This window comes from Capsicum annuum, unplaced genomic scaffold, assembly GCF_002878395.1.
Source record: "Capsicum annuum cultivar UCD-10X-F1 unplaced genomic scaffold, UCD10Xv1.1 ctg82890, whole genome shotgun sequence".
Lineage (NCBI taxonomy): Eukaryota > Viridiplantae > Streptophyta > Magnoliopsida > Solanales > Solanaceae > Capsicum > Capsicum annuum.
In genome coordinates, this window is record NW_025893716.1 from 28636 (window position 1) to 48279 (window position 19644).

The 19644-nt window shown below is 36.6% G+C and overlaps 2 pseudogenes; both read left to right on the forward strand.

Annotated features, from left to right (window-relative positions):
• Positions 1 to 1844: 1844 nt before the first annotated feature.
• On the forward strand, positions 1845 to 10141 carry LOC107854788 (annotated as a pseudogene).
• A 3536-nt stretch (positions 10142 to 13677) lies between these two features.
• Positions 13678 to 19633, forward strand: LOC107854785 (annotated as a pseudogene).
• The last annotated feature ends 11 nt before the right edge of the window (positions 19634 to 19644 follow it).

Genomic DNA, 19644 nt, shown 5'->3' on the forward strand with positions numbered 1-19644 from the left:
GTCTGGAGAAGGTAAAGTATACGCAAACCTTAACACTAGCTCGGTAAGGTTGAGAGATTGTTCCGAAAATCCCTAGGCTTAAGGGTAGAAAATTCAGGTACAAAGCAGAGGTAAACAGTGAAGAAACTATACCAACTAGCAAACAATAAGTTGATTGGTGACAAATGAAGTGCATCAATTACTTTTCACACAACTTATGCTGTCTTGGCCTTCTGTGTACCCTTGCTCTAGTCCTTTTCACTACTTTTCAACAACCCAATAGTACTGTATTCATTTTAATTATGGTAGAGACTTTGTCAAGGTTAAGTTGCTTGGACTCTTCAAAAATGTCTAAGGGTGCGTGTTGGATCCTTCAGTAGTGAATTTTCGAAGGTTCCGACACGGGTGCGGCAATATTTTTGGAAAGTCTGAGCAACTTAGATTATAAACACCTATTGTTATCTCCATAAACACATACTAGAACTGCTAATGTGCTTATTCAAGCAACTCTGCCACTACACATTAAGTTATAATACACATTGGATCAATAAATTCTTAAAGCTACCATTAATTTAATTTCCTACACTGTTATTCAACCTCTTATTCAATTATTTTTTAGTCCCCCAAGTACCCTTCCTCTCTTGCCTCAATTATTCACTTTAGAAAGTGATGAAAAGTCAAAAAACCACTCTATTATGAAGTCTTTGTCCTCTTGTTGGATGAAAAGTAATAGTAGCAAACAGAGTTGTACCAATTACAAGTAAGAACTCACTGATCATTCTTTTTTGCAAATTACTCTTAGCATTCAACAGGGAAAATAAAGTTGTTAATATTTGATTTGAAGATGGAAGCATTTATCTTCTCAAAATTCTTAAAATCATTTCTGTGACTTCTTGTTTTGCTTTGTAGATTTCAGAAATGGAGATCGTCTTAGCAGTTAGTGTAGACACCTAATTTCGTCCCTCCCCGATATCGTTTTTACCTATTGTTTACCTTATCCTACCGTGTACCCTCATCCGTGTGATAATCCCTCCACAAAATGACAAAAATAACAACCCCTAACTAATTTTGTTTTATCCTAATATTCTAACAACCCATCCAATTAAAAAACAACACCTACCTACCCTATCCTAACAAACTCTACCCCACCCCACCACTACCCCTACCCCACGTGACCCCACCCTTACCTCATATATACACGATTCCACTCACGAAAAAGGAGAGCACTCAGCATCATCTTCTTAACCTCACAAAAGCTCCATTTTTCGTCACACGCAGAAAAGGAACAAAAGGGGGACCGGATGATGATTTTGGAGTTTTCTTCCTCACAATAACAAGGAGTCCATTTTTTCATCTTGACACAATTCTTCACACCACAGAAAGAGGACGCACATTCTCTCCATACCTGCAACACTAACAGAGAATACGATTCAATTCCTTGTGAGTAATCAACGGCCAGAATAAGCCGCCGGAGCTCCAACGTCGTTGCAAAATCACCAAAATCATCGACTACACCATCAGATTCAGCTTCCACAAAAAGCACACCTTGTCCTTTACAATCAATCTCAATACTTCCATCTTCATCCCTGCATAACCTCCCTCCCATCGGATAAAACAGCACTAATGCTCTACTAAGCGCATCCTTCAGCACTTTTCCGTCGAAACATTTGCGGATCCATTCGGTCTATAGAAATAAACACTCGGAGTATGGAAATTAGGAACCACTAAATCATCATTAGAGTTCCATAGCCGTATTTGCGGCGTCTTCATTGCCGGCTGCACCATCGTCGATTCTCTCCCCTCGATCTTCATCTCTCTCGCCGGAGTTCCATTAGCTCTGTCTCATTTCGGGAAATGCTGAAACGATGACAGTTACTCCAATTCCGTTGAGATTCATACAAGGTTAGTTGGAAATCGGTGATTTGGGGTTTCGAATTTGAGCTCTTGGGTTGTTTTTGATTTCTATTCGGGTTTGCGGGTCATTCATTGTGAGGCTTTTCGTTGTTTTCCAAATCTGTCTGGTAGAATTCGATATCGAGTTTGGAGTTGTTGGTTATCAAGGTTCAAATCGAAGTTTTGGATTCGATTTGTCTTTTGATCACATATTTTGGCACAATAAAAGCTTCAATCGAGGTCCAACTTTACACTTTCTCTCATCTATTTTATTATCTGCGATGTTTCGTATTTCGAATTGGATATTCGTGTGTGGTTTGATCTTCGTTGGTGATGAATAACTGTTTGTATTGATTGGTTGTTGATTTCGTTGGTTACGATTGTGTGTGACGTGAATGATGAATATTGAGTTTATAGTGATTATGGATTGTTGAAATAGTAATCGTGATTGTAGAAATTTTGTGTTAAAATAAAATTGGGGGTGGGAATTAAAAATTGCTAAAATGAATGTTGATTAATTTTGATGCATGGATAATGTTAAACATGATAGAACTGTGATATGTTGAACTTGGATAGGCAAATGTAGGCCGGGTAGTCAAATCTAGAAATAACGATTTATTGGAATATTTGAATATGTGCGTGAATGGTTCGTTTTACTTTATCGTACGAAAAAAAAATTCAATTGTATAATTTGGCCGGGGAATGCCCCGAAGTATTTGTATATATTTATTCACCGGGGAATGCCCCGAAGTATTTGTATATATTTATTCACCGGGGAATGCCCCAAGGTCTCATGTACCCGGAGGACGTTCGTGGTGAAGGCCCGAGGCGTCGCGTAGAGGATTAGTTTAGGATTAGCATAGGTTTACTTTCAGTCCCTTTTTATTCCGGGTTGTAATAATTTGATTGGACTTTACATTTCGGATTGTTTTTTTTTGTTTGATTATTTTGCGTGCTTTTTGTGTGGTTTATACATTTCTTAGTGCCAAAAAAATAGTCGATACACTCTACCAAACGACCGTGGTTGAACCACGGGATCGAGAGGTGCCTAACACCTTCCCCTCGGTCAACAGAATTCCTTAGCCGGAATCTCTGTTCCCAAACCAGTTTAAAGAGTCAAATGGTTTTTGAAAAGAATTTTCTAATGGTGACTGGGGTGTGACAGTTAGTAGTGCAGTTGGTGGTGCATTTCTTAATGTTCTCTTTGATAGGCTTGCTCCTCATGGTGATCTTCTCAAGATGTTTCAGAATCATAAGCATGATAACGGGCTTTTAGAGAAGTTGGAGGACATTTTGCTCGATATTCAGATTGTGCTACGTGATGCAGAGAATAAGCAGGCATCAGATCAACGCGTGAAAAAGTGGTTGAATAAGCTTCAGATTGCTGTGGACGGCGCTGAAAACCTCTTGAAAGAAGTCAATTATGAGGCTTTGAGGCTTAAGGTGGAAGGTAAGCATCAAAATCTGGCAGAAACAAGTAACCAGCAAGTAAGTGACCTCAACCTGAGCTTGAGTGATGATTTTTTTCTTAACATAGAAGAGAAGTTGAAAGACACCATTAAAAAATTGGAGGAGTTGGAAAAGAAAATTGGTCGCCTTGGCTTAAAGGAGCATTTTGTTTCGGGTACACGAGAAACTAGAACACGGTCAACTTCTTTGGTTGATGAATCTGATGTCTCTGGTAGGAAGAATGAAATAGAGGTATTGATTGACCGTTTAACATCTAAGGAGGCAAGTGAAAAAAATCTGACTGTTGTCCCTATTGTTGGAATGGGAGGCATGGGTAAGACAACACTATCTAAAGCAGTTTACAATGAAGGTGAAAGGTCATTTTCGTTTGAAAGCTTGGATCTGTGTGTCTGAGACATATGATGCATTCAGGATATCAAAAGGGTTACTTCAAGAAATTGGCTCACTTGACTCAAAGGAAGACAATAATCTTAATCAGATGCAAGTTAAATTAAAGGAAATACTTAATGGAAAAAGGTTTCTCATTGTTATGGATAATGTGTGGAATGACAACTACAACGAGTGGGATGAATTGAGGAATATTTTTGTTCAAGGAGGTATTGGAAGTAAGATCATTGTGATGACACGTAAAGCGAGTGTTGCCTTGATGATGGGTAGTGGGGAAATCAACCTGGGGACTCTTTCTGATGAAGCCTCTTGGGCTTTATTCAGATGACATTCATTTAGGGATCCTCCGAAGGAATATCCAGAACTTGAAGAGGTTGGAAAACAAATTGCAGACAAGTGCAAAGGATTGCCTTTAGCTCTAAAGACACTTGCTGGTTTTTTACGCTCCAAATCAGAGGTGGATGAGTGGACAGACGTTTTAAGAAGTGAAATATGGGAGTTGCCACGTCGTCTGAATGGTTTATTACCAGCATTGATGTTGAGCTACAATGATCTTCCGGCACATTTGAGGCAGTGTTTTGCTTTCTGTGCTATATATCCTAAAGATTATCAATTTTGCAAAGAGCAAGTTATTCATCTGTGGATTGCTAATGGTCTTGTACAACAGTTGCGTTCTGGTAACCAATATTTTAAAGAGTTGAGATCAAGATCATTGCTTGAAAGGGTCCCAGAATCTTCTGAAAGAGATGGAGGGAAATTCTTAATGCATGATCTTGTCAATGATTTGGCCCAATTTGCATCTTCAAAACTTTGTGTCAGGTTGGAAGAGTGCCAAGGACCTAATATGTTGGAACAAAGTTGGCATATGTCATATTCAATGGGAGAAGGTGGCGACTTTGAGAAATTGAAACCGCTCTCTAAGTCAGAACAGCTGAGGACATTGCTTCGAATACAAATCGAGCACCTTATGCGCCCTACGCTAAGCAAGAGGGTGCTGCATAACATACTGCCAAGGCTAACATCTTTAAGGGCATTATCATTGTCACGTTATGTGATTGTGGACTTTCCGGATGCTTTGTTTATCAAATTAAAGATCCTGAGACTTTTGGACCTTTCTCGGACAAAGATTCAAAAGTTGCCAGATTCCATTTGTGTACTGTATAGCTTGGAGATGCTTCTCCTTTCATCTTGTACATATCTTGAGGTGCTACCTCCGCAGATGGAAAATTTGATCAACCTGTGTCATCTTGACATTAGCAACACTTCTCGCTTGAAGATGCCGCTACATCTGCACAAGTTGAAAAGCCTCCAAGTGCTAGTTGGAGCCAAGTCTCTTCTAGGTGGTGGGAGAATGGAAGATTTGGGTGAAGCATCTTACTTGTACGGATCTCTATCAGTTTTAGAGTTGGAAAATGTGGTTGATAGAAGGGAAGCTCAGAAGGCGAAGATGGGGGAAAAGGAACAAGTTGAGAAGTTATCTTTGAAGTGGAGTGGAAGTATTGCTCAAAATTCACAAACTGAAAGAGACATACTTGCTGAGCTGCACCCACACACAAACATAAAAGAACTCCAAATCTCCGGATATAGAGGGATACAATTTCCAAATTGGCTAGCTGATCATTCGTTTCTTAAGCTGCTAGTACAACTTCCTTGTTTGAAATTCCTTTCCATTAGAAAGATGCATCGAATAACAGAGGTGACGGAAGAATTCTACGGTAGTCTGCCCTCCAAAAAGCCTTTTAACTCTCTTGAGAAGCTTGAATTTGCAGAGATGCCTGAGTGGAAGCAGTGGCACGTACTAGGGAACGGAGAGTTTCCTGCACTTCAGGACCTTTCCATTGAAGATTGCCCCAAATTGATCAGGAAGTTGCCTGAAAATCTTTGTTCTCTGACAAAATTGAGAATTTCAAGATGTCCTGAACTCAATTTGGAGACACCCATCCAACTTTCAAGTCTAAAAAGTTCTGAAGTTTCTAGTTCTCCTAAGGCTGGAGTTGTTTTGATGAAGCTGAACAGTTTACATCCCACTTGAGGGAATGAAGCAGATTGAGGAATTATGTATTAGTGGTTGCTACTCTCTTACCTCCTTGCGTATTAGCACTCTGCTGGGTACCTTGAAGACAATAGGGATATATCATTGCCGGAAATTGAAATTGGAGGCACCAGATAGTAGTACGATGATTTCTAACATGTTTCTGGAGGATTTCTACAATTGCCCTAATCTCCAATCCCTTCTGGAATCAGCGTTTCCCTCTTCCCTCTCAAAGATGAGCATCCACAATTGCCCTAACCTCCAATCACTTCCGAATCAGCGTTTCTCTCCTCCCTCTCTGTTCTGACCATCTAAAATTGCCCTAATCTCCAATCCCTTCCAGTAAAAGGGATGCCCTCTTCCCTCTGTAAACTATCTATTCACAAATGCCCCTTGCTCAAACCACCACTAGAATTTGACAAGGGGGAGTACTGGCAAAAAATTGCTCACATCTCCACCATATATATTGATGGCGAATGCCTTTGATGATTTAAACCGAATGGTGCTCTCACAAATGTAAGTTATTCTTTTCCCACAGAAGCTTTTATTTTTGTTTACTTCCCTTTGTTCTTTTGTTAACTCTCTCTTTTTAAAATCTTTATTGAGCAGTGTGGAGCTTCTGTTGCTCCAACCACATCTAGAATTCGATAAGGGGGTATGCTAGCCAAAAATTGCTCATAAATATTGATTGGGAGTATCTGTAATGACTAAAACGAGTGGTGCTCCGGTAGATGTAAGTTATCCTATTTTTGTAGTGTTTTTTGCTTTTTTGGTTACTTGTCGTTGCTTGTTCGTTAATAATTCTGTTTATTTGTGTAATGATTTTGACCAGGGTGTAGCATCTATTGCCTCTGTAAAGCCGAGGAAGCATCTTCAGATCAAGATAAAATATTTATATTTGCACTGAAACATGAAAAAGAAATCTCGTTTAGGTAGTAATTGAGATAAATTGCTCCACAAAATTGATTGCTCAATGCAGACTCTCTTTTCTTGTCTGTTAACTTATGTTCTCCCTCAAATTTTGCAGACGAAAATACGATTCGCCATCATGGAAGCTGTTCCGCTTTGTTCTGCATTTTTTCGTTTCTTCCAGAAAATACAACCTCACTTTCTCAATCAGGAAGCCAAGACCTTGAAAAGAGTTGCATCAAGCTTGAGTAAAGAAATTGGAAAACACTTTGAATGTCTGGTTCCATTATTTCAAGCTATGTTGATTGGACTCTTCGAAAATGTCTGCGATGCGTGCTGGATCTCTCAAAGTAGTGTATTTTTGTAGAATCCAACACAAGTGCGGCATCAGAAGTGAAGAGTCAGCGCAACTTAGATTTCAAGCTTGGTACGACTGCATCTGATAGAAAACACTGAGCTTTTGTCAGTATTTGGATCGTTATCACAATAGGTAAAACATCACTTTCGTCAGTATTTGGATCTTTATGTCAATGGCTATTAGCTTGATTTGGTCGTTGATCGATTGTTATTGCAGGAGTTGTTTAATCTTGTCTCTGTTTAAACTTCAGTCAATTTATGGAATCGCAAAGGAAAATCATGAATGGTCAGAAACATGCAATCAATTTGAGCCAGAGATGAACTTAAGGCTAATAAAATGAATACGCGTATCATGATGTATTGAGACTATGCTAGTCTCTAGAGGTTGAACAATGGAGACACCTTCAATTCTTGATTAATAGAAGTCAATTGGTAGCTTGGCTCCCTTCGCGTTGATTTGTTCTTCTATCGAATGCAAAGCTATAATGGAATGCAAAGGTGTATAAAACACAAGGTTTATTTCCAGTCTATCAAAAATATAAATGTTTTCATCCCAGTAAATTTAACAATTAAAAGCATCAGCACCGTTCAGGTTTTTGTTAATGATTATTGGATATCAACTTAGCAAATTTTATTCTTTGTCAGGATTTTGGTAACAACATATAAGCTGTTACAACTCTTAGCTCAATTGGTGAAAGGAAAATTCTGCTGCAATTCTCTATTGAATAGAAAGTCACTCGAATGTGGTCTGACAGCAAAGCGTAAGTGAACAAAGACTAGTCATTTGTTTTATCAGTCCAAGGTTTTGTTATTGTTGGCTGTAAACGTTATACTAATGCTTTGAATTTATACATAAATATGTTGTGCTCATCATCAAACAGCTATCTTTAAATTTAAGCTCCATGGAGAATCTGTAGAAAAGATAACAATCAGAAGTTTTAGGAAATAAGTAGATTTCCATTGTCAGGATTTTGGGAGCTATACAACATCCAATTGTTGTCTCAGTTAGATTGCTTGTTTTTACTAACCACTATATATATTTTTGTATAAATTCTGTTTGTTTTTTTTTCATGATTAGGAGAGTGGTGTTTCTTTTCTTTTTCAGAACGGGTTCATTGGTTCATAGAATGGTGGTCAACATTAGTTTTTAACAGTTCTCATCCATACCAGACCAAAAATGCTCCAATTTTAGAATCTTCAACCGATGGAGCAAGTCCTGCAACTGCTACCTCCGATCAATCTGGGGACCTGTCGTTAGATGTCAAGTCCAATGTTGTACAGAAGAAGGACCTCATTCGATTCAACTTTTTGGCATGGTCGGACTTGTCCAATCAGAAAGCCCCTGTGGTATTGCTACTATTCCCTTGCATTCCTTCTAATTATTGTTCAAGATGCATGCGTATATATATGTACATATAGGTTTCTCTCCTTTCAGTTGTATACCTTCTAATTTTTGTTTTAGATATGTGTGTGTGTGATAATTTCGTGCTTGCAGTACTATATGCAAATATTTAGGATTTCTCCCCTGTACTTTTTATTTTATATGACAGGAAGCTTTGGAGTAACTGGTAAAGTTGCTGTCATGTGACCAGGAGGTCACGGGTTCAAGTCGTAGAAACAGCCCCTTACAAAAATGTAAGGTTAGGCTGCGTAAAACAGACCCTTACGGTCCAGCCCTTCCCCGGACCCCGCGCATAGCGGGAGCTTTAGTGCATTGGGATGCCCTTTTACATATCCTTTTATACAGTTAAGACTATAGATCAGAGTAAGCAATTAGGTAGGATGACCATTTTCTCTAGATAAATTACACTACTGGAGAGAGAGTGCATCTGTCACGAGCAGTTTGGCATACTTTCTGGCCAAGCATAAAATTGATCATATCAATACTATTGTTCTACTTCTTCAACAATCCAAGATCTTCAATTTTGGATACTATCTCATCTTGCTTTGTGTCGTATATTGTGTTACTGGGATAGCTTATGCACTTGCCATCTACTTTGAACCTGGTCAAGCTCAACTGGTGTGTACTCAGTACTTTGATCTTACAATACGTATCAACTCCAAACGTTATCCTCTATTGCCGCAATTCTCTACTAACAAACTGATGTGTCTTTCAGTGGTCGGTGTTGCTACCAATTGTCTTGACCCTTGTAGCAAGCAAGGACAGTAAGTTCACTGCGATAGTAGGAGATTATATCTATTCGAAGTGGGCCTTGGAAGAATTTATAATTGCAAATGCTAGGTCTGCTGAATCCTTCTCCATTGTGTCTAAAGATGTGTACCAAGGACAAAAGGCTACGCGCTTGATCATTGGTACCCGTCCTTACTAAAACTCATCCTTCTCGGTGCTGCCAGTCGCTGCGTAGCATTTTTGTTATTGATAACTTTCCAGAAATAAATAAGACTTCATTGTTGCTGTCTTGCTTCATCACTTGGTATCCAAGGAAAAATGCCAGTTTACGGTTTCAATACGATGACGAAAATGTTGGGAAGCCTCAAAAAGTTGGGTCCCTTGTGAAGATTCTTGTACATAACTATCACGACCCAGCCCGAGGCTCTGGCCGCGACAGGCATCCCGAACCATACAGGCCCGAGATACACTTGCCACTCCCCAAACCCACTGGTTATACTGTCTGCTCTGGGCCCAGGCCCGCACGGCTTTAATACGCATCACTAGGGAGTAAGGCTTTCTCACTTATATACCCAACATCCCTCGTATGTTTTGCCGATGTGGGACTCCTTCCTAAGTTGGGGTGTCACAATAACCTTGATATGATTCTTGCCAAAAATGTAATTTACTCGAAACGGATGGTATATAGCATCAGGAGTCAATTAAACAGGTTATATGATTCTTTCTTCTTTAGATGGAAAATCAAATGTAACATGTGTTAATAGTACTTTCTCTGGGAGAATGATTCTACTTGGTTCCTGAGCCTCATTTTGTAGCCTTGAACCTCAAGAGAATAACCGAAAAATGTCCATCCCGTCTTCATGAAGGTGACAAGGATATGACTGAGAGTACATCACAGAAATTGGAGGTTATGCCCAAAAGTTGATAAAGATGAGGATATTAACATCAAATTATATAAATGGCTATGCAGCCAAATGTGATAATAGCATAAATTCAGTTTTGAATAGACAGTACATCTTTTCTGTTCACAAAATTCTACTGTTCTTTTCATTTCTTTTTGATTGGCATCGAAGGGGAGTCTTAGATTAGCTAGTAAAATTGTTGCCATGTGTTCGAGCCGTTGAAACAGCCTCTGGCAGAAATGCAAGGTAAAGCTGCATACAGTAGACTGTCTACTGTATTCATGAAGCCTGTGCACCCTTCTCATCAGGTTTAGTTGGCAATGAGAGATTGTGTTTGTGCACAAAATTGCCTGTTGGTAAATAGAGTAAAAATGAAGAGAGAAAAAGGGCCTATTGCTCCATACTGTCATAGCAGTCACAAAAGTCGTGTATTAGAATAGTTGAGTTAGACGAACCACATCTTACATGTGTATGCAAAAAAACAAGAACACACTCTAATAGTTTAGTTAGATGAATAAAGGAGACAGTCGAAGTTGGAAGGATACAAAAGTACCGAGCTATATGTCTTATGACACAGGAACGGGATTCTCTAAAAAGCCAAGGTCGTGGGTGGCCAATAGAGCCCCACTTGTATAAGTTCAACATTCATATGGCTTGGTTCAAGTTGATGCATCATTACCACTTCTTTCAGCAACAATCTGTCATTCTAGTAAGTCTTTATATTATGTGCAGCAGCTCTCAGTGTTCTGTTGCTGAATCAAACATGCTATGAGTAAGAGTTCGGTGCTGAAAGTGCTAATTTTTGAAGAAAAAAAACATCAAAGGAGACAATGAATGTTGGAAAAAATCAAATGGGACAAAACACCCTTGGCCCAACAATTTAGAAGTCGCAGGTGGGCCAGTGACTTGTAAGTTGCTATGCCCACCAGAGACTTCCTATAATTTTTCTTCTCTCTATAAGTTTTTTCTCCGTGTTTTGTTTGAGTTAACTCTTTCTCTTTCAATTCCTTGTTTTATTGAATAAGTTGTAAAATATATCTTTTTGTTGTATAAAGATGAGTGAGGATTCAGTAAAACTAAATTTATATTAGGGTGGTCATGTTTTACATGAAGCCAGTTTTGTAAGATATAGTCGATCGCCTATAGTTATGCAAGTGTATCCATTATCTCTTAAATATGAGTGATTGCATAGTCTACTAAGAAACAAAAGGGGTAAAAGTAATTCTAAAGGTGGTGGTTATTATCAGATGATATCCAACGTCTTTTTCAGCTAATGGAGTTACAACGTAGGGTGAGACTTGTATATGAAGTGATGATTCTTTGTCTTTATTTCTTCGTACTGCTGAAATTTTTGATAATCGCATCAACTTAATGAGCCTTGATATGTATGTGTTGTCTTATTGTTCAAGAATCTACCGACAATGAGTTTGATCTTTGTGATACTACGTACTACCCAATTTAAATTAACCTAAAACAATGGTTTCCTTTCTTTAGCATGCAAAAACCATCAAAGAGAAAAGAACATGTTTTCTCCACCACTATTTTGATTGACCGCGTTACTAATGTCACAGATTTTGGGATATTAGTAATATACATCTCAATATACAATGAAATGTATAACTAAAAATGTACCAAACAAGGTACAAGTAATACACAAGACTAATGCATATATTATTTTTTTAATACACTATCAAACTAGTTATATAATTTGAATTGCTGGATTTTAGCACACAGATTAATGAAAAAGCATTAATGACATAAATTTAACACAACTTTTCATTTTTACCCCAAAAAAAGAAAAAGTTATCTTTAATAATATCTTTTTAAAAGTTAATTGATTGTCAAATCATAAGAATAAATTTGAAAAAAAAATTCAACGAATACCAAACAATGATTAAATAGTACCAAACACATTCAAAAATAAAAATACTTAAAAACGAAAAGTATAGGACTCTGTTAAATAGACCTTTTAAGTCTATTTTTTAATTAAATGAACCATAAATTTTTTTATTTAGTGATATGGTCCATTTTTAAGATAGATTTATTATCTTTTCGGACAGATATATAGAGATTTATTATCTTTTCGGACAGATATATAGGCAAATTGATTATCAATCCGATAGATCTATTATCTGTCCGATAGATATATAGATAGATCGATTATCAATTGGACAAATCTATTGTTGTCCAATAAATGAGAAAATAAAAGTAAGTCATTTTGCTAATTGAAAACTTAAAGAAATAGGTCATTTTACTAATTAAAAACTTAAAAGGCTCAATAGCCAAATTTCCTCAAAAATACTTAAAGATGAACGAATTCAAACACCCTCTTATAAGTGCAAAATTAAATATATATACACACGTGTAAGTGTTATAATACAAATCAGTCGTCACTGACGGGCAACTTTCGCGGGAAAATTTTCTATTTCGCTGGAAAATAGATTTCCGGGCATCTTCTTCAAAGTTCCGGTGAAGAGGATTTTTGAGTTTAGAGGACCATCTCAATGGATTCTTACAGTTGGCTGGCAAGGAAAACCGATTTTGGTAATGTCTTATTCCTTATTTGCTTACGAATAAATTATATCAGGATTCAGGATTAGTAATTAGTATCGAGATAATGAACTGAACTGCTTGAGAATGAAATAATAGTATCGAGATTAGTTATCTACGAATAAAATCAATTTATTAGAAATTTATTGAATAAAAATAGTATTGAATGAGGTATATTAATACTGCTGAAATTTGTTATGCTAGCATTATTTTTATCACACTATTTGCTTGTTAGTTGCTATATTTCTTTACTGTTTTCGTCTGCTTTGAACCTGAATTTTCTACACTTTAGGCGAGGGTTTTTCGGAAACAACCTCTCTACCTCACTAAGATAGTGATAAGTTTTGCGTATACTTTACATTGTCCAGACCTCACTTGTGGGATTTCACTATGTATTAGGTATGTTGTTGTATTAAAAGAGTAAGGTGTATTATTAGGCCCAATTAAGCACTACAATTGTAGGGTTTAGGCTTCTTGTTGTTTGTCGTTATACAAGCCATATTATTTTAGTTCTTTCTTTTGATATCTATCGTCATTGGTTGTTTATTGTGTTTCGATTATCGCACTATTTTGTTGTTGTTCTTGTTCCTCTCTTGTAGGCTTTGACTACTTCTCTTGTTAGTTGTTACGTTTTCTTCATACTATTTCCTTCTTCTTTGTACTTGAGCTGAGGATCTTTCAAAAACATCTCTCTATCTCCACGACCTCATGGAAAGGTCTCCCCCGTACACTCTACTCTTCCAAAACCCCACTTGCAAGATTTCACTTGGGTGTTGCTATTGTTATTGTTGAACATAGAAAAAATAATACTGGAGAGAAAAGAAAAAACAAACAGATTCGAGTTCTTCAGAATTCTAAAACGTATTCATGATATGGTAGGCCCAAATAAGCACTACAATGAGATGTGGACAAGTGCATAAAGAAAAGGTAGTGAATAGACATAAAGCAAAAGATGACTTTCCTTTCTCTTCAATTATTCACTTACTTTCTGAAAAGATGAAAGAAGACAGTTTTGCTTTTATTATTAAGAAACTTTAGCTAAAGCACTAAGTTGGTATACCCTGAACATCCTTGTATTCCCATTAGCTAAGGTTATTTTGAGACAAAAACACTAGTAGCAAACATTGTTGTACCAAATACAAGTGAGAAAACTAACAAAAGAGTGAGGGACAGAAATCACAGATCATTCTTGTTTGCAAATTACTCTTAGCATTCAAAAGGTAAAATATAGTTGTTAAATATCTGAAGATGGAAATATTTATAATCTCAAAATTCTTAAAACCATTTTTGTGGTTCCTTTGTTTTGCTTTGCATCTTATCTTATCAAAAGATCTTTCTTTTGCATCTAATGTATATTCAATTTTCAATTTTTGGCTTTGTTTTATCAAGGAACAACTACTTGAGATTTCAATATTGAGACTGAAAGTATGTTTATGTTGCCCTTACAGCTTTAGGGACTCAATTTTGAAATTGACACATCACACATAACAAGTAGGTAACTTGTTCTTGCTTTATGCACCATTTCATTTCATCAAGTTATAAATGATAAAATTCATTACAATTAACAAAATATTTCAGTATGATTGATTCTTTATTTCAGTCAAAATACCGTCAATTTCATTCCCAAGCTTTTGGGGTTTAGAGAAAAGTGAAAATTGGGATTTTCATTTCTACAAACAGTAGCTGTTGCTGCTCGCTTATAAATTGAAAAGATTGGGGTCTTGTGTCTACAACCGTAGCAGCCGCTACTTGCTTCTCTTGAAAAGAGAATGTACAGAGAAGGATAATTTGGTAAAAAGAACATCTTTATATAAAATTTAGTCATAATACATAAATATGATCCTAAACTTGACACCAAATTATAACACTGAGCTTAAACTTTAACAGTGCACAAGTAGGCCCTTTAACTATACAAAACCTGAACAAATAAACACTCTGATTTTGCAACTTATATGCGTGTACCTAACTTGCGCCTACGTGGATTAGTCATCCACTTAGATGCTGTCATCTAATAATAAAGATACATTATAACTATGATCTTTAACTTTGCCAGTGTACAAGTAGGCCCTTTAACTATATAAAAGCTGAACAAAAAAACACTTCAATTCTAACTCCGACATGCGTGGTGTTGAGTGTATACACGCATTTTCCCACGTAGGATTGGAGGGTTTATTTGTTCAAGTTTTGTATAGTTAAAGGGCCTACTTGTGCACTTTTAAGGTCAATGTTATAATTTGGTGTCAAGTTTAGGGTCATATTTATGTATTATACCTAAAATATATTTAAATTTATATTATTTTTAATACATCAAATTAAACACTGCATAAGAAATAATATTTGTATAACTAATACTAGCATTAGTAATACATGCATTGCTAATACACCTTATACAACATTTATCTTATACACTCTACCATAAATTGAAAGCAGTACCAAACAAGGGATTCAAATGCACGTATTATTTTCTCTAATACATCCTACCAAATGACATCTAAATTTTTTCCTTCCCTCCACCCACCCCAACCCATGCACCCCACTCTTGCAATTGATATTATTAGGTTTGGGTTTATAGTCAAGAAAGGTAGGTTTCTCTAGTAGGTTGATCGGTGACAATTGAACTTTATCAATTACTTTTGGTACAACTTTTTCCATAACCCAATAGTCAATATTGGGAATAGAGCACATGGTTGCAAAACTTATGTTTGAAGGTGTTGAACTTCATTTTAGTTCTTGAAAAGTTATTTTTTAACTTAATTTGAAGTATGTATTGAGAACATACTGATTTTGTACCCACCGGAACAACACTATATTTACTTAATAATGCTATTGAGTTAAAACATAAGTAGACATTGTAGTTCTTTTTTTTAAACTTTACATGACACTGGTAGTTTATCTGAATGATTAAAATATTGTGTTTAGATCTGAAAACTAAATATTAAGACTGTTTTTCAATATCTGAATGTACAAAGTTTATTTATTTGGATATATAATAAAAATATAATTTAAATAAAAATTAATTATATATTAAGAAAATATTTGACTTAATTCAACAGGATTATTATTTGATTGAAAAAAAATATTATGTTTGCTAGTGATAGTGGAGATGGTTTTTACAGGTGGTGGTGGTGGTGATTGATGTTAGTGACTAGTAATATTGGTGTGGTTTTTACAGGTGGTGGTGGTGGTGATTGATGTTAGTGACTAGTAATATTGGTGGTAATAGTTGTGATGACAGAGATGGTTGGTATTATAATGACTGTTAGTGGTGGTGGTGATTGTGATGTTTGAAAAATGAATGTATGATGTTTGACGATGCGTTGGTGGTAATTGAAGACGCTATTAGCTGTGATAGTTTAAATGGTCGTTAGTAGAAATAGATTGTAGTGATGGTAGTGGTTGAAGTGGTGGTAGAGGTTGCGATATCGATGACAATGATGATGGTGGTGGCTGAAAGATGTGTGGAGGTTGATGGTGTATTAGTGGCAGTTAGCGGTGTGCTAGTTGTGATAGATGAGTTGGTCGGTAGTAGGAATTGGTCGGTAGTTGTTGATGATGGCGGTGCCGTTGGAATTAGGGTTAGCGTTGGGGTGGCGGTAGCGGTGGATATAATTAGAAAAATGGAGGTGGTAGATGGCGGTAGCGGTGGATATAATTAGAATAATGGAGGTGGGCTGACAATAGTGGTTGGTCGTGATATTGATTATCAATGGTAGTTGTGGTGGTGGAAGTGGTTGGTGGGCGGTGGTTGATAATGGTGGTAGTGGTGCTGACTGCTGATTGTGGATAGAGTGGTGATGAATATTATTCAACACACAAATACCTATTAATGATATTAAGACTTGATTCCAAATCTGTTCAACACACAAATACCTATTAATGATATTAAGACTTGATTCCAAATCTGAATGATTAAAACCTATTCAAACATATTAAGAGCTAAAATCTTATAAATGGGTCATTTTGATCAATTCTTTGTGTTTGCATTTTACGTAAATTAGGCACGTGAATGTAAAAATCTAACTGCAAACCCCAATTAAAAATTCCCATGTGTAATTAATTTTTAAAATTATTTTAAAAACCCATTTTCTCTTTAAAAATCTCATCTTCTCCAACTCCACCATTAAAATAGCCTTGGAGCTTAAAGAGAAAAAGACATACTACTCTTCTTAACAAAATCAGTTTCACAATGCCTATAAACCAAGAGGTCAAGTATTACGTTTTACAAATCGCTACAAATGAATTTTCCCTCAAATTTCACAAATGCATGAATAAAAAATGCCTAATATGAAAGAAAGAAAATACAGGGTGTCTATTTAAAATCAGATTCAGACTCAAAATCTGAGCTTGAAGTTTTAAAATCGAACCATGAACGATGACCTCGATTAAATACCAAATCAAAATCTCGACCTATACCACTTCATCGACTAAAAAAATTATTTTTGGAGTGAGTTACTTTTGTTGGGTGCTGTCGTTGGAGAGTTGATGTCAAAAATTATTTTTAGATTGAGTTACTGTTGTTGGGTGTTGTCGTTGGTAAGTTGATGTCGTTACTGGTCTGGGGTCCGTTCGTCGGTGAAATTTTGATAATGAAAAGAAAAATGGTGGTTGTTTTGATATAATATTAATGGTAGTGGAGGTTTGATAATGAAAAGAAAAATGGTAGTTGTTTTGATATAATATTAATGGTAGTGGAGGTTTGATAATGAAGAGAAAGATGGAGATGTAAATTTAATTTAGTTTAATTAATTAATTTAAAAAACGTTGGAATCAGCTGAACATTAGACCAAAATTGGAGATAATATCGGTCAAAATGACCCATTTACAATGGTTTATATAACTTTTGTGGGGTAATAGGTTGCCTATATAGTTTAAATGTCTTTTTGTATAAGTCAAGACAAATTTAGAGAGGGCTTTATGTCTTTTTTCTTAATGATATATCGAGTCTTTTAAATTTTGTGGTCTTAAATGAATGATGTGTATAGTCTTCTAAATTTTATGTTCTAAAACACATTCATGATGTGTATTTTTGAGTCCCTCACTTGGACCCCCTCTTATTACACCCAACAAGTACCCTTCCTCTCTTGCCTCAATTATTCAATTAAGTGATGAATAGTCAAGAAACCACTCTATTATGAAGTCTTGGTCTTGTTGTTGTGTGAAAAGTCATACTTTTTGGTAATAGTAGATTGTATTAATAGTAGCAAACTTAATGTTGTACCAATTACAAGTAAGAACACTAGAAAAAGAGAGAGGGAGAGAATTCACTGATCATTCTTGATTGCAAATTACTCTAGCATTCAACAGATAAAATATAGTTCTTAAAATCATTTTTGTGATTCCTTGTTTTGCTTTGTAGATTTCAGAAAATGGATATTGGCTTAGCAGTTGCTGGTGCATTTCTCTCTTCAGCTTTGAATGTTCTCTTTGATAGACTTGCTCCTCATTGTGAACTGCTCAAGATGTTTCAGAAACAGAAGCATGATGTTGGGCTTTCAGAGAAGTTGGAGGACATTTTGCTTGGCCTTCGATTGTGCTAAGTGATGCAGAGAATAAGCAGGCATCAGATCCACTCGTGAGGAAGTGGTTGAATAAGCTTCAGCGTGCTGTGGACGGCGCTGAAAACCTCTTGGAAGAAGTCAATTATGAGGCTTTGAGGCTTCAGGTGGAAGGTCAGCATCAAAATCTTGTAGAAACAAGTAACCAGCAAGTAAGCGACCTCAACCTGAGCTTGAGTGATGATTTTTTTCTTAACATAGAAGAGAAGTTGGAAGGCACCATTAAAAAACTGGAGGTGTTGAAAAGGAAAATTGGTGACCTTGGCTTACAGAAGTATTTCGATTCGGGTAAGAAATTAGAAATTTGAACACCATCAACTTCTGTGGTTGATGAATCTGAAATCTTTGGTAGGGAGATTGAAATAGAGCAATTGATTGACTGTTTATTGTCTAATGATGCGAATGGAAAAAAACTGACTGTTGTCCCTATTGTTGGAATGGGGGGCCTGGGCAAGACAACACTTGCTAAAGCTGCCTACAACGATAAGATGGTGACAAATCATTTTGAATTGAAAGCTTAGACCTGTGTGTCTGAGCCATATGATGCTTTGAGAATATCAAAAGAGTTACTTCAAGAAATTGATTCATTTGACTCAAAGGATGACAATAATCTTAATTGGCTACAAGCCAAATTGAAGGAAAAACTAAATGGAAAAAGGTTTCTCATTGTTCTGGATGATATGTGGAATGACAACTACGAAAGGTGGGATGAATTGAGAAGTCTTTTTGTACAAGGAGCTGCGGGAAGTAAGATCATTGTAACTACACGTAAGGAGAATGTTGCCCGGACGATGGGTAGTGGGGCAGTCAACGTGGGGACTCTGTCTAGTGAAGCCTCTTGGGCTTTATTCAAACGACATTCTCTAGATAACAGGGATCCCAAGGAACATCCAAAACTTGAGGAGGTTGGAAAACAAATTGCGGACAAGTGCAAAGGATTGCCTTTAGCTCTAAAGGCAGTTGCTGGTATTTTACGCTGCAAATCAGAGGTGGATGAGTGGAAAGACATTTTAAGAAGTGAAATATGGGAGCAGAATTTGAATGGTATATTACCAGCGTTGATGTTGAGCTACAATGATCTTCCCGCACATTTGAAGCAATGTTTTTATTATTGAGCTATATATCCCAAAGATTACCAAATTTGCAAAGAGCAAGTTATTCATCTGTGCAAAGAGCTAATGGTCTTGTACAACAGTTGCATTCTGGTAATCAATACTTTAACGAGTTGAGATCAAGATCGTTGTTCGAAAGGGTCTCAGAGTCTTCTGAAAGAGATGGAGGGAAATTCTTAATGCATGATCTTGTCAATGATTTTGCCCAAATTGCATCTTCAAAACTTTGTGTCAGGTTGGAAGAATGCCAAGGATCTAATATGTTGGAACAAAGTCGGCACTTGTCCTATTCAATGGGACTAGGTGGTGACTTTGAGAAATTGAAATCACTCATCAAATCAGAGCAGCTGAGGACATTGCTTCCAAT